The sequence below is a fragment of the Anomalospiza imberbis genome, chromosome 3 (genome assembly GCF_031753505.1).
Source record: "Anomalospiza imberbis isolate Cuckoo-Finch-1a 21T00152 chromosome 3, ASM3175350v1, whole genome shotgun sequence".
NCBI classification, from domain to species: Eukaryota; Metazoa; Chordata; class Aves; order Passeriformes; family Viduidae; genus Anomalospiza; species Anomalospiza imberbis.
In genome coordinates, this window is record NC_089683.1 from 48,012,381 (window position 1) to 48,018,101 (window position 5,721).

Below are 5,721 nucleotides of genomic sequence, written 5' to 3' on the forward strand. Positions count from 1 at the left end.
TCAGTATACCCCACCCACCTCCCTTACCCCTAACCATATTCCTTTTTCCTCCCATCCTCTTTTTATCTGTGAAAGCAGCATTTTCAAGTGATACCTATTAGCAGCATTCACAGCTGCAAGCTTGTCATCACACACAGATAAATGTGTGGAGAAAAATCACAGACAATGCTCCTAACTTATTCTGTTCATGCTGTTGATCGACCTTAGATAGGCTCTGGAAAGCATAAGAGTAAATAAGGTTTTGGAGTCACTTTCCTGAGAGAAAACATAGTTTTCATCATGCAGATACCTTGCTAATTAATTCACTTTATGCAGAATGTCAAAATCATTAAAGAAAACATAGATAAAGAGAACTAAACAGAAAATTAACTATGAGGTTCATATTTGCTCAGATTCAGATTGCTTATTTGTGCAATAAGCACTGACAATATTGCTATCTACTAACTGCTTTTGAATTTCAAGAGGATAGGCTGCTGAATATTCTTCCTTAATTGCTGCTGGAAAGTGCTAAGAATAATAGTGGTTTTGTTTTAGTGCTAAGCAATACTTTGGGAGCTGGGGGAGCTTGCCCTGCTCCTGAATACTCATGTTGATAGTAACATGTTGACAGTAAGGGCAATGATTTCATTTTAAATAGTAGTAGGCCAGTATATTCTCTTACATGCTTTTCATTTTTCTGTGCAGTGTATTCATGTCTTTGTCATGTGCGTAAATAAAATTAATCTGTTTCATGTTGTGCCTGGGACAGATGTACACACTCACTGAATGTCTCCTGCAATTGCCTGAAACTGGTTCCGTCTGCAGTTGTGTGCCTGGCAGTTTGATAGCCAGGAAAACTCTGTCTTCAGTGCACAGCACATAAACCTGCAGATGCAGGTTTTATTGAAAGCGGCATAATTCAATAGTTCTAATGCTTGTCTTTAAATAAATAGCTAGAAGCATCAATATTCAAATATTTTCTATTAGAATCTTACCTTTTAAAGAGTTGTTAGGAGTAGGAAGGTGGATTAGAAGAAAACTGCAATGGTAGGTATAGTATAATGAGAGCAAAGTAATTAACTTTTCCTATTTGTATTGAAGGTTTTAAAAGACCTAAGGAAAATGTTACACATTCACCTTTAGAAGAACTTAGATGTCTCACATTATCTTTTTTAGTTTAAATGCCATTTATTGCTGACTGGCTAGAATGCCTGGTATATAGACTTTTTCAGTGGTCATTGTTTGCAGAGACAGATCAATTTAAATTATTCTTGTTTTCAGTGAGAAAACTGAATGATATCCTCTGTATCTGGTAATGTCTGAAGAAAGACTTATTTTTTTTTAGAAAATCTGACAGATATTTATGACATTCAAATGACATACAAAAAGACATTATAAAAATAACTATCCATCATAATATATTTCCTAGAGACAAAGACCTCCATATCAAGAACTGTCCTTGTAACTTACTCATGTCTGCTTTACTTTGTTTTATTCTATTTCTAAGCTAAATACTGAAGTTGAGTGGAAGACAAATTTGTAAAAAGTAGCAGACAGGTCTTCTCAACTTATAAATGGTGCTTTAATAGCTCTGTATTAATATGCTTGCAAATTGCTAGGGTTAAATATATTTGTTCGTAGCAACAGTATAATTTACAGAAACCTGTATGGACATAGACAGGTAAGGGTTTGTTTTCAGTATGTAGTGGGAAACTTGTGCCATGCTAGTGGAAAACAGCCAACTAATAGGGAGTTCCCAAATGAGGAGCATTGCAAGACAGAGATGAGCATGGTGAAGAGTATCATGGTTCTCCACCAAATCCTGAAGAGTGAGTCTTGTACTGCCATAACCTATAAATCATTTTCTTGTTTCTTCCGTGGTGTGTCAGCAGCTGAGCAGGTCACAGCTGATCAGACATTCTAGTCCCTGCATGATTCCCTCTTCCTCCTGTTTCCTTGATTAACCCTTGATCTCTCAAGAAAGGAAAACCAGTGAGCATTTATACAAACATCTCATCAGTGTTAGTTTTTGCATATCTGGTGTACCATGTGTTATTAAATAAAGATGTGTCTGTAAAAGAAAAATGCACCAATTTATTTTAAATCCAATTTAAATCTAATTTATACTGTCATGAGGCTTTGTATAAGCACTATTTCAATTTGACAGTGGTGGGTTAGTTTCAGTATAAACTGACTAATCTTTGGAGACTAATTGATATAAAGCAGCATCCACATAGTTATTTGTATCAATTAGAAAACAATTAAAGGTAAACAGGAAAAAATTCTCTTAGAACTGGTACCTATCAGTCTGAATTTCCTATTTGACTGAGTCTTGGCAGTAAAAAAATTGCCAAAGCATAAAATCTGACAAAATAAATCGAAATACGGAGTCTACAGATAGTTCACTGCTCCGCGGACAAGACCACTCACCACAACTTTAGCCATAACAGTAAAAGTTTTAATAACAGAAAGAGTGATCTGAGGATGGATGCGTCTGAGGAGATGTGCAGTTATCAGCATGGAGATGAGGTCCTTGGCAATTCTATTTGACTTTATTTCCTCTGTACAGAAATTGCCAGCAGGTTGTGGATCAGCAATCTCATTATTGCAAAGTCATGAATGTTCCTTCTTTCCTCATCCGTTGTTAGGGTGGATATATCACAGGTGCAATGTACCACGACATTTCTTTGCAGCACAACAAACCTGGGTGTCAAAAAACAGAAACAAAGATGAGCAAAGGTTTCTTGTTAGTTCTCTTAAATCTAGTAAGAAAAAGGTTATAATTTAGAACTTTTTATGCACTGATGATTTTTTTTTCAAGAAATACCACTAAAAAAAAATTAGTCATTATCTCTCCCAAATACCAAAATATCCGTTCTGCAGCACTGACTCAATATTACATTCTAGAAACCACATAAATTTACCATTTTAGGGCTTTGCTTTATTGGTAGTTTGTAAGAATTTGTCATATTTTATCCAGGTGAAAATACTGCATTATATATACTGTGCATATTTTGTTCTTTTACATGCAACACTGCCTTCGGTAAAGGAAGCAAATCCTTCTCTACACCTTTCTGCCATCATTTTTCCTGGAGCCATCAATGTTGATGTGCTGGCTGAACACTCACATCTCTGTTAATATTCCTGTTTCCTTGCCTCACCCCACTCAGTAAGTAGATTTCTTTGGGAATATAGTATTCATGCAGATGGTGTCTGGTAGAGCAAAGCATTTGAAGGGCAGGATGAAACATGTTTCTTGTCACTGGAGTGATTAAGGAGCAAGCTACAGAAAATAAAGGAGAAAGTCACTGTTACATATTTATTCCCCGTTAAATTGCCCATGGCATTTTATATGCTTTTTAATCAGTTTTAGCCCATGATATATTCAATATCAGGGTTAAATAACAGACATCTTGGAAGACTGTCTGACAGCTGGTATGGCCACAATCTATCTTGACCATACAACCCTTTTCTATTTTCAGGGTTGACTATACACCCTAAAAGCAGGCCACTGTATCAACAAAAGGGCCTACCTAATGCACCACCCTCATCTCTTCAGTCCTTTCCTGGGTTTCTGTGCAGGTCTGTGTGGCCCTAGACACATCCATCAGAAGGCCATTGTGGACAAAGGTCAGACAGGCAGGTGGGTGGGTGTGGCAAGCACATTTCTCTCTCTCTCAGGATTTTTATAAAGGTGCACAGAGAGAAGTGAAAGAGAAAACAATTTCTATTTCTGCTCCTTGTTTTTCTCTTGTGGAATGTGTTTGGAGAATTGTTTACCTAGAGTGAATGCCTGGTTGGATCACGGTGGATTGTTTGGGCCTGATGGCCAATCGGATCCACCTGTGTCTGGACTCTGGCGAACAGGGTCACAAGTTGTGAGGGAGTTAGGATAGTTAGAGAGAGTAGCATGTAGTTTTTAGTATCCTCTTTTATATAGTATATTAATGTATCATAGCATAATTATAATAAAGAATTCATTCAGCCTTCTGAAATAAGTCAGACATCATCATTCTTCCCATTGGGTTCACCGACATCTACAGCAGGTGGGAAGTGCCTCAGTGCTTCACCAGTGAGAAGACTGTTGGGACCCATGTTCTCCAAAGAAAAGAGCCATGCAGTGAGTCATATCTGCTGAGTATTCTTAGGATATTACAGTAATGTCCATTAGGCTACAGCTAAGAAAAAGAGAAAGAGTAAATGTAATGGTATAAGACTAATAGAAGTGTTGCCCTCTAAAATGATCAGGAGTGACAAGGAATCAGTGTGCTTTAGCAGGATCATAGCTGAGAGGCTGTGACTAGCTGTGCTTTACATGTAGCCAGACTCTAAAGCTCACCTGATTCTTTCATATCTCCAACCCCACGTGTGGTCTCTCATTCTTTCCAGTGTCACAAATTCCAAAGTCTTCTGGTTGGCAGCCATATCTGTATTTTAGGTTTTCCATGATACTTCCTGCCTGAGGAAAGAGGGCAAGTCAAAAAAATGCATTGAGCTGATGAGAGAAGCAGAGGAAGAAAGCTGGTTCAGGGCTTAATTATGACTGCTTTAATTCTAAGCTTTAGGTGTCTTCTATCAAGCATCTTTTTTTCTTCAAATGGTGGTTAGCTTAAGCCTGTCTATAATTATACCAGCTGAAGAGCTGGACAAGCTACATTCCAAATGATTTCCAAACAACTTAGTTTCACTGCAGTTTACTTAAATAGTCAAACCTATTTTGAGAGCCCTGAGTAGTTATTTCTGCTACTGTATTTATGTCAAAAGCTTTAACAGTTCCAAATATATGTTGAGTTTCCCAAGAGACCTAGACATCAATATCAAAATATAGGAAAAACCAAAGACTTTATTTCCAACATGAAGAGCAAATAACAGAACTAAATCTCACATCTTTTTTCAACTCAAGCATTTAATACTCTGTCATAGACAAAATGAAACCCAGGTTACTCTGTCATACATAACCTGATAGCCTAGCTCTCCACTACTTTATTCTTCATACAGTCCTGAATTAAAATTGAATTTAAGACTGTTTATGAAGTGTTCCTTGATTCAGATTTTTAGGTGGCAATGATTAAACATACTGAGATGTTAGTATGCAGCATTCACAATGTTGTGAACTGCATTTTTGAACCATAAGATGGACACATGAAGCTGCATCTGCCTACCTTCTGTTCCAGGTGTGGGAAAGAAGTAACTACAAATTTCTTTAACAAAAAGCTAAGGAGACAAATATCTCCAGATTTGGCAGTTGAAAAGAAGGGATAATAAATTTGCTAGTTATGAGAATCCACCCAATGAAGTCGCTGCATTTTGGACAACTGACAGATTCTCTGCACTGAGAGATTCTCAGTAAGTAGAAAATACTCCCAAAATAAAAACAAAAAAACAAAACAAAGAGCCAAAAAAAAAAAAAAAAACCCCAAAAAACCTCCAAATTTGATATTTTTTTCTTCCATCCATAACAATAGTTGCAAAGTATTTGCTTCCACAAATCTGCTTGAGGGAATTTGTCCTTATGTGAGAAGTAACTATGTTAGTAATTAAGAGCATTTGCTATTTATAAAATAAAAAACTCCTTTCATTAAAAAAAAAAATCCAGACCCAGTGCTGTCATATTATCAGGTGAATGATAACTTTTGCATGATCTCATTAATATGTACCCCACCATCCAAATTAACATTGAGGTTCCTGAACTCAGTCCTCCTTCTGACCTTCATGTGTCCTTGGTTCAGCCTCAGCTTGCAA